We start from the raw sequence: 10,191 nt of genomic DNA, 5'->3' as shown, positions 1-10,191 counted from the left end.
CCCGTGTCCCCTGCATCGGCAGGCGGACTCTCAACCACTGCGCCACCAGGGAAGCCCTCTCACTTCATTCTTTACCTGTCATTAAAGTGCTAGTTATAATGAATAGATTCATTCACCAGATGTGTTTTAAAAAATGCCTCCTGAGTAAACTGTTCCCTCTGAACATCATAAGAATAATAGAGGACTTCCCTGGTGGCACAGTGGTTAAGAATCCGTCTGCCAATGCAGGGGACACAGGTTCGATCCCTGGTCTGGGGAAGATCCCACATGCCGCGGAGCAACTAAGCCCGTGCACCATGACTACTGAGCCTGTGCTGTAGAGCCCGTGAGCCACAACTGTTGAGCCTGTACGCCGCAACTACTGAGCCTGTGTGCTGCAGCTACTGAAGCCCACACACCTAGAGCCCGTGCTCTGCAACAAGTGAAGCCACTGCAATGAGAAGCCCGTGCACAGCAACGAAGACCCAATGCAGCCAAAAAAAAAAAAAAAAAAAGAATAATAGAGAAAAATCCAGTGAAGAAAACCAAGAGAAAGGGGGTCTTTGAACAACAGACCTTGGGATTCAGTTTGTTTGGGGCTGACTGTGTGTTTGGGTCTCTGCTGGGCTGGGAGGGTGAGATCAAAGGGGCCAGTACCACAGTCTGGGGCCTCCTTGTCTCTCAGCTGGTACAAGTTGGATGTCAGAGAACACATGGAAAGATATGGGTCATCTGCCACTTAGTACAAGCCTGTCGGCTCCAACTTGGTGTTGGATCCTGGAAGGGAGGCGGGAGAGGGGATGAGGATGCCCTTTCTCTGATTTCAAGACCTGGGCCCGCTTCACTGACCGAAGGGCTCAAGAAATGCATGCCACTGCCTTTGTCCTCAGCCCCCGATACCTTCAGGTTTTCCCTGGAAATGAAAGAGGCAGCAGGAACTCAGAAGGCCTGCTTTCTGATTGCTGGTGTGCAGTAACTTACTCTGTGTCTGTGGGCATGCTGCTCTGTGCTTCATTTTCCTTCTCTGTAAATGAGATGGCTGGCTCAGGTGGGTGAATTTTGAAAAGGACCTTCTTGACACCTGTTCAGAGTTCTAGCTCTCATCTCCTTGTGAAGGATTAAGGTATGGATGGGGGGTGTTCCATAAGGTGGAACAGGCCTTGTGGTTTACCATATGGTGTCAACTGTCTCACAGAGCCCTTGCTCTGTTCAGGCTTCTGTTCAGTGTGCAGGCGTCTGAAATGCCTAAGTCACTTTTGAACAGTTGTTTCTTAGAGGATACTGGGCTAGGTGTGGAGTGAAGGTTATGTAAGACTTGCATCTGCCCTAAAACAGATCATGATGTATTTCCAAGAGCGTTATATCCAGAGGACCCTGGAGATTTTCTATTTTAGATCTCTTCGTTTTTAGGGAGAGCATTTTGAGAAGCCAAGGTCTAGGCTCTGGGTCAGCAAGGCCAGTCAGTGTCAGAAGCTGAGACTGGAGTCCACTTTTCACTTCTCTTGAGTCTGTAAGGGGTGCATTCTCCATTATTTTAATTAGGTAGATAAGACTGGTGCCCAAGAAGAGATAAGCAATACTCCAAGGCAGCACACAAAAGGTGCCAGACGATGCGGGGCTGACAGTATGGGTATAGGGTTTCTGAAAAGGAGCAATCATTCCAGCTGGGATAATCTGGGAAGCCTTCCTTGAGGAGGGAAGTTTTGAGCTGGGCTTGAAGGATGGGTGGACTCTAGACGGAGAGGGAGAGGAGAGGGGAGCTCCACGAGCAGAGGCGTGGAGATGAGAAAGCCCGAGACAGGAGGTGGGGATCAGTTTGGCTGGGGCGGAGAGACAGGAAGGAGGAGGGGATGAGGACTGACATTTATTGAGCATCTGTCTGGCGTCAGGCACAGTGTCTGGCCCTTCACCTGTGTCGTCTCAGCATGCTGAGTGGGGGACTGACATCCTGACCAAGCGCTCACTTGAGGACGTCACTTTCTCCCCTCCCCATCTGTACTTGGGACCTGTCCTTCTTAGAGTAAAAGTCAGTTCCACTTTGATCTGGTGGGAAAGTACCTGGTTTCAAATGGGGAGAAAAAGAAAATAGGGAAGGATTGTCAGGTTCTGTAAAGAAGGTCTCTGAGGCCGTTGATAGTATTTCATTCTTCTGCTGTAAGCCTGGAGGCTGCCTCCCAGTTAATGGCAGCTGGCGGGCCTTGGCGCTCCCGAGTGACTGGGCTGACCATGAATTATTCAGGGCCTGTACCCAACGAGTGGCTGTCTGGCCAAGCCCTGTGGGAAGGAGGCTGTGCTGTATCATTGAGGGATCAGCAGAGGCTCAGGTGCAGAGGATGGAGAAATGACTGCACCCTTAAAATATTTCACGCTTTAACATGCCAGGGCTGCATGCACTGTTCCATGGCCCTGCAGCTGGGTAATCGGGGCCTGTTTTTCAGAGTGAGAAATCACGTCCCCCACGCGCAATTAATAAGTGCAGTAACCTACACACTCGTGTTAGCATGGCACATGTTGTCAGGGATTTGGTGAGAAGCCACATTAAAATTGCAGATAGGATGGTATGGCAGCAGAGAGCACTCGGGTGGAAGGAACCCCACTCTGCTCTGTTTTTTTTCTCAGCCAAGGAGAAGAATGCTGTTGTTGATCCATTCAGAGTGGTACTCACACCAGCTCTCACTAACCTCACTTGTCATGCATTACCACATCTTTGCATTTGTGTGTACATGCCTGTGTGCGTTTGTGTGTCCTGTTACCTCCTCTGGGCCGAAAGTGCCTGCAGAGAAGAAATCATTTCTTATTGACGCTGTGGGTCCCTCAGATGGCCTGAGCTGAGAACACGGTAGGGCTGAGAACTTGTTGGATGGGTTGGCTTTTGCTCTGTGCAAACCAGGAGCGGCGGGGCCTGTGTCTTGATGATGAGGTTTGCATCCCTCACTCCCTTCCTTTTCTTCCTTTCCTCTCCAGGTGCCTGTTCAACCTGGCTCTTTTCACCCTTTCTCATTACAGCCAGTCTGTGTTAAGCCCCTGGAAAAGATAACCTGGGTGTGGATACCTGTGGGCAGGGTCCAAAGGCCTATTTTCACAAAGAATAGGTTTGTATTTCCTCTTTTCCCATTTCTTTCCCACGAGCCGCGCTACCAGGAAACAGGGTCTTGTCACTGTTCCATCTGCCCCTTTGTAAAACGCTGGCCCGATGGCTCTGAATACCTGTGTGTGTCAGCCTTTTCCCTCCAAGTTGGAGGTGGGGAGCAGAATCAAAAATCCTGGGCAAGAGCAGACCTGGCCCCAACTGCATTCCTCAGATGTTCTTTCCTTTGAACCATTTTACCTGTGTGGAGGAGCCCAGTCTTGGCTCTGGCTGGTGTTACATATTCACAGGCATAGCAACACCTGTTTGCCAAAGGTGGGGCCTCTGGACTGGAGCGTTTCTTTTGCCTCTGCGGGGAAGCTTTGCGTGTGCAGATAACAGATGAGATAAGAATGCAGGATAAGGTTTGGCTGGGGTAGAAGATTCAATAAACTGCATTCCTTCCTTCCCCCGGGACCTTGGGTGCTTGTTACTGAGTGTAACTTGCCATTTTTTCTCCTTCTCAGCAGAGATGACAGTGTTTTGTATTCAGTTCTGCTGTGACCAGTGGAACAAGAAACAGGAAAAGGATATGAATAAAAATTAGATTTGCCCCGGTATTTCAGCCATAAAATTATATGATTTTGTGGGAGGGGTGAGTTTGTGTGTGTGTGTGTGTGTGTGTGTGTGTGTGTGTGTAAAGAGAGAGAGATCCATTTGTCCATCCATCCATCCATCCATATCCTCCAAGGCACCTCTGTGGTGGATGTTGTGGATGGAAAATACCTTTAGCCTTCCCTTTAATCTTTGTTCTACTTACTCTGAGTCCCAAAGTATCAAATCTGGTAGCCCCACCTCAAACAAACATTGGCCTTTCTAAAAACATAGGCCTTTTATAACTTGTTTCATAGTGAGTATTGTGTTCTTGCTATCTCTGAGATATTACTACTTTTATGGCTATAAAATACGATTTTGAATATGCCTTTCCCAGTGCATAATGGGGTGAGTTACAGAGAGGGAATGGGGTTTGTGAGTACTTCCCAGTTGGACGACTGGTCTTGCAATTCCGAACTGTCCTTGTCCCACAATCCAAAGGGGCTCCCAGCCTGAGGACAGTGGTTCCACGTGGAACCTATAACACCCTCCAGCTGGCAGCCTCCTTGGGGAAGAGGTGGGGCAGAATTAGTTTTTGAGATTTCCTCTATGAGACGTTTAAAGACTAGTAATCATAGCTGCTATGATGGTGCTAAGATCTTTCTAAACATTTAACTCAATTATAGAAAAACTCTTTGAGGTTGGTCGCATTATTGGGCCAGTTTTTCAGGCTCAGAATCACAAAGTTAGAAAGTGGCAGAGCCAGCTTCCTAGATTCCAAGTCTGTTTGTAACCACCTTTCCTCCTCTAGCTTTGCATTTCCAAACCCTGACCCAGACACTCAGTCGGCAGTGCTCTAGGGGAAAATATGGGGGTGGCCTCAGCCCTGATCTAGGAGTCCTGTGGGTTGTGAGGGGAGGGGAAGTGCTGCCGACTGCTTCCAGCCGCCCAGGCTGTAGGCCCTGAGAAAGGAGACATTCTGGAGAGCTTGGCAGGCACAGAAATGCCAGTGTCACAGATGTGTCTGCCAGTGGGACATTGTGAAAATTGTTCTTTGGGGTGGGAAAAGGAGGTTTCAGATAATTTCTTGTTTTCTGGTTTTGGCTGGATTTCATGGTTGTATGCTTGGTTGGTTGGTTGAGTTTTCTGGTAAGTGGGGCTGTTTCCATTGAAAAAGGGATGGGTTCTAAGAGAAGATGCATCCTGAGGCAGGCTTTGGGGAGTAAGGCCAGCAGTAACTAGGTAGTTATCGGGTGGGAGGCTCTCCAGGCATTATATATAGTAGAAGTAGAAGGAGAATGATCACAGTTAAGGTTCAAGACTGGGGGAGGTGGGCAGGAGGCTCCTGGAGGAGGGAATGGGTGGGCCAGAGAGGTAAGACAAGGAAAACTGGGGAGATGAGACAGAAAGATAATATAAGTTTCAGCTGCAGGGAGCATGAACACAGCAGTATGGTTTGGAGCCCGCTTGTCTATTTGGCCACATGGGTGGAAGAGGATTATTTTAGTAGTAGTATTTTGGTTTCCTATAAAGAAAGGCTCAGGAGAAATTGGCTGTGGTCATCCAACTGTCAAGGGATTTGACCGCGATGAACACGAAAGGCAGATGTGGAAACAGCAGTAGAAAGCGGCAGAGAATTTGGCAAGATAGTTTGTATGTGAAACCTTGTTGTTTCACTCCCTGTTCCTACCGCTTCCTTCCCAGCTCTTTGGGTTGGCTTGTCAAGTCCTTGAATGTGTACAAATCCCATCGCATCTTAGCATTTTGGCCATCCTCTCCCAGACATTTCAGTCTTGCTAATGTTCAGATGTTCAGGAAATGAACACCCCACGGTTTACCCTTTCAAGCTTGCTGTAATGCAGGAAAAGCAATCTTTTTTTTTTTTTTTTTTGAAACCTTGTTGTTTCACTCCCTGTTCCTACCGCTTCCTTCCCAGCTCTTTGGGTTGGCTTGTCAAGTCCTTGAATGTGTACAAATCCCATCGCATCTTAGCATTTTGGCCATCCTCTCCCAGACATTTCAGTCTTGCTAATGTTCAGATGTTCAGGAAATGAACACCCCACGGTTTACCCTTTCAAGCTTGCTGTAATGCGAAAAAAAATTTTTTTTTTTTTTTTTTTTTTCTTTTGACCTCCCAGACTACATAAAGCCTCTTGGAACAAACAGAGGTTTAATCTCACTCCCTTAGTGTTCCCCTTCACGTGCTACATGCTAAATCCTGCAGAATCTTAGTTACAGGTCCACCAAGTATGAGAAAAGGAATAAGACAAGACCAGACAAAACCCATTCACAACAAGGGAACCCTCCATGTAGCAACTTCTGTGTGAACCAGCAGAGAACGTGCCTGATCCTGACCCAAACTCAGTGTTGTCTAGGTTCGTGTGGAGGCTTGCTTGGGTTTTAGGTTTACCTTGATACCATTTATCGAGTCTTAGGGTTTTTCTGAAAAGCGTAGACACCATTAGTAAGCTGATAGTATACCCTGAGTACATAGGAGAAACATCGCTAGACTGGTAGGTCTGCCGTCCAGGTGTGTCTCTGCCTCAGCAGCTGTGCGGCCCTGGGCAAGACACTGTATCTCTCTGAACCTCTGTTGCCTTGTCTGCAAAATGGACACAATACCTACCTCACTTGAGAAAATGTATATGAAAGCTACAGGGTGCTGTAATAGTGTGATGTTGTTATTGTGGCCATTCAGTTTATGTGGAGATGAACTCAAATCACTCATACATTTAGAACCAGAAGGAGTTTTTATGACCATAGATTCCAGCCTGTTTGATTTGTGGGTGAGGATTGCAAGTCCCAGGGAGGTAAGGCACCTGTGCAGTTACTTAGCTCCTTGGTGGCCCTCGGGAGTTGGGGTGAGCCTGAGAACCTGACTGTGGTCTTTGAGTCTTTCTACCACACCACACCACAGCACTTCCGATTTGTGCTATCTACAGATAACCATAGCAGCTTGGCTCTACCTTTCTGGCATCACAAGGATAGCAGATACATGTTACTTGGGCTTCAGCTGCTTCAGTCCCATAGCTGACTTGACCAGTCAGTCGTGGCCATCTTTCATTACGCCTTGGAATCATGTTCTTTTTTTTTGGGGTTGTGTCGTGCGGCTTGTGGAATCTTAGTTCCCTGACCAGGGATTGAACCCGCGCCCTTGTCAGTGAGAGCACCAAGTCCTAACCACTGGATTGCCAGGGAATTCTCACGCCTCGGAATGCAGCTTGAAGGCAGGCACAACCACTTAGCAGGGTTGGCCACATGTGTTGATATCCAAGATGGCAGGGTCTGTTTCTGGGGGAAGCTTGACTGTTGAGCATTCTGAACCCCGCCCCCCGCATTAATGTTCCCATTCACACGCTGCGTGTCATAGGTGTCTTCAGGATTCTTCTTCTCAGTTCACTAGGAATAAAACTGTGACTCGGACCCCTGGCCTCTTGCTTTATTGAGTTAGAGCTGGGCAAGCTCCTTTAAATTCCTACATTCCTCCTCAGAACGTCTCTGTCCTTGCCCGCCTGCCTCTGAAGGTTAGTGGGCCTCCTCTTGGCTGAGGCTGCCTGTGCCAGCCACACCGGTGAGCCATTGACCACCGGCCTTTTCCTGCCCGTGCCACCTCAGGGTTGAAGCCTGTGCGCGGAGGACATGCCGGCTCGGCCCGCCCCAAGAACCCTTCCCTGGTCCTGTAGCTCCCATCCCTCATCTGGCCTTCACCACCTCTACCTTCTTGTCCTCCATCTTCTGTTTTCTCATTCTCCAGCTCCCTGTGACCTCACTTCAGCTTGTATTATCCCCGTGACCTCCTAACTCACACACTGGATCACCTGTTCTCTGATTGTTCTCTGTTCCCTGTTCTTTCTGCAGCACGTGCTGCCATCCGTCTACCACCTTTCCTGCTTGAATCTCTCTCTCCTCTCTTGAACTTTCATTCTGTGAATCCCTTGATGTCTCCACTGTTGTTTCTCCTTCCTCCCAGATGCTGGCCTTCCCCAGCGCTCTCTGCTCAGCCGCTTGCCTCTTACATCCCTTCCTAGACTTCCGCCCACTGCAGTCTCAACTATCAGTCTGTGCACGGGCTCTATCTTCAGCCTTGAGCTCTGTTTCCACGTCCCTGACTGCTTCTGGACATGTCACCCTGTGGAGTTGCAGCCTGTCTGGAAGAAAATGTTCATTCCCCCCACTGTACCCCACAGCCGGCTCTAAAAACCCCAGAGTCTGAAGTTCACCCCTAGCCTTTGAACCTCCCAAAGACTTTGAAGTCCCACAGGACTTGAATTGGTTACCAAAGTCCTATGGATTAACTCTTGCATCGTCCCATTCCTTTCTGCTCCTATTGCCGTACCCTGACTAGCCCTTTGACCTGGACAACTGCAGTGACCACCTTGCTGCCTTTAATCTCTCTCTCCTTTCAACCCATTCTAATCTACCACTGCCAGATTAATCGTCCCTAGAGCCCAACCCAGAACCCGTCCTCCTCTGGCTCAAAAATCTCCAGTGGTTCCAAGCCTGCCTCTCTTGGCTTTCCTCCCGCCTGACCCTAGTTCCTTACGTTTCAGTCAGACGGTAGCACCCGCTGGTGCTGTTCTCCCGACAGTCCAGTTGGTGCCTTTACTTGGGCTGCTTTCCTCCAACGAGGAGAAGAGCTTCCCCCTCATCCCAGACTGTTGATAGTCTACCTGTGCTTCAAGATCTGGTCAAATGCCACTCCCTCCTGGGGTTGTTCTTCCTGCCTTCCTGTGCAGCTCCCCTACCTACTCCTCACTTTGTTCTGGTTTTGGACTATTGGCGTATCTGTCCCATCTCCTTTGGCTACCATCTCTCCCAGTTATCTTTGACTCCTCCAAAACACCAGGCAGTGTGCCCTGCGTACAGTTGGCATCCAGGAAATACTGCGTGGAATAAAGCATGAGTGCTCTGGCCGTCCTTTACCTCCTCCCGCCGCTGAGGTGGAGGTGGTCACGTGAGCCATCAGGGTTGGGTCCTCTTCTTCCCTGGCCCCATCACACCACAGCATTCCCACGTCTCACCCCCTGCCCCTTACCTAGCCTCAAAACCTTTCTTTCTAATATTTACATGTGTCCACTTCACCTGGCTTGTTCTAAGTGTGCTCTTGAGGATCCAGTGTGGCTGCACTAGCCCCAGCCTCTCCCTCCATCACATCGCATGTAACCTGGTGAATTAGAAAGCTTATTTTACCTACTTTCCTGTACCAGAGGGAACTGAAAGGGAGACTAAGAGTGGTGACTCATACTCTGCTCACTAAGTGGCTTAAAGATTAAAAATGTGTTGTAAATTGTCGAGCACTTTGCAATCTCATTTTGTGTGCCCATAGCTAGACACTTAGAGACTTACCATATCACCAGTATATTTAATAGTGAAGAGGGGCCCGTTAAAAAGATCTCAAATGAGAAAATTCTCCATTCTCCTCTTTGTAGCCTTGATGTGATACGTGGGGGAAAAATCAAGAAGAGGTGCATTTTGCAAAACATACTTCTAATTTTGAATTGTATGACCATTTTTAGGGCATTTTCGCATCATCCCCTCAGTAATCTTGTAGGTGGGCATTAATTATCCCTGTCTGACAGCAGAGGTTTAGGAAGAAGAATCCAGGGTTTCTTCGAAGGTCATAAGTGATTAAGAGGCTTGGCCAGGACTAGAAACTCAGGTCTTGGGAATCCTAGTCAAGTGCTTCATCCAAGACCCTGCATTTTGCCACCTTGCTGTCAGTGTTTTGAATTGCAGTAGAGGGGCTTTAGAAAGTGCTCAACATCTTGGCTGTGGAGAAATATCTTCGAATCCTGGGCCTGGCTTTAGAAAGCTCAAGTTTGACATTGGATGCATTAAAAACCCAGCGGTGTGGATGGAAGGAGTGGGGTTATTCCGAGTTGAGCAGTTAGCTAGACTCTGGGTTTGTTTTAACTTTAGCCCTGAACAGGATGCAGTTGCTTGAATTACAAGTGCCCTGGGGACTAAAGTAAACCTGTGGTGGAGGCCCACCTCTTCAGGGCAGATTGGAATCCCTTAGGAATGAAATTACCTTCTTCAGTGAGTATGGCTGCAAGGCTGCCCGCTTGAAATGCTAACTTTGTAATTTGTTGTCTGCCTGTAGTTACTGAGAAAGGGGATGGGTGGGTGGGTAACTAGGGTCAGTTATTTCCCAAGAACACATTTTGATCACTGTTACTGTCTATGTAGAGGATTTTGTTTTTTGCTTGAGACTCTGGTGGAAGTTAGGAGAGTTTTAAACTTTTGAAGAACTCAGAAGTTTAAAGGCTTTGTTTTACAAATCACAGTAGGATTTCAGGGTGATTTCTTTTATCTCCTCATGGGTTCCTGAAGTTATCCAGGTCAGGGATCCTGGAGGTGTTTACCTGTGTACCTTTCTCCCACAATGCCTTGCAAGTCGGTGCTCCCATAAAGCTTGCCTTGAGTTACTGTTATAGGGCCGGTGTTATCCCGGAAAACCTCCGCTTAACGTCTCGTACTGGCAGCGGCAGGTCTGCTGAGAAGATCCTTCCGTGAGCCTGAACTTACACGCTCCCCCCCCCCCCCCCCCC

At 48.5% G+C, this 10,191-nt stretch overlaps 1 protein-coding gene across 1 annotated transcript in view; it reads left to right on the top strand.

Moving 5' to 3' along the window:
• SPTBN1 (spectrin beta, non-erythrocytic 1) overlaps window positions 1-10,191 on the top strand; it is a 202,211-nt gene that overhangs the window by 75,206 nt on the left and 116,814 nt on the right. The window lies entirely within an intron of this gene.

The sequence above is a fragment of the Lipotes vexillifer genome, unplaced genomic scaffold, assembly GCF_000442215.2.
Source record: "Lipotes vexillifer unplaced genomic scaffold, Lipotes_vexillifer_v1.1 scaffold77, whole genome shotgun sequence".
NCBI lineage: Eukaryota > Metazoa > Chordata > Mammalia > Artiodactyla > Lipotidae > Lipotes > Lipotes vexillifer.
This window is presented reverse-complemented; position numbering and strand designations above follow the sequence as displayed.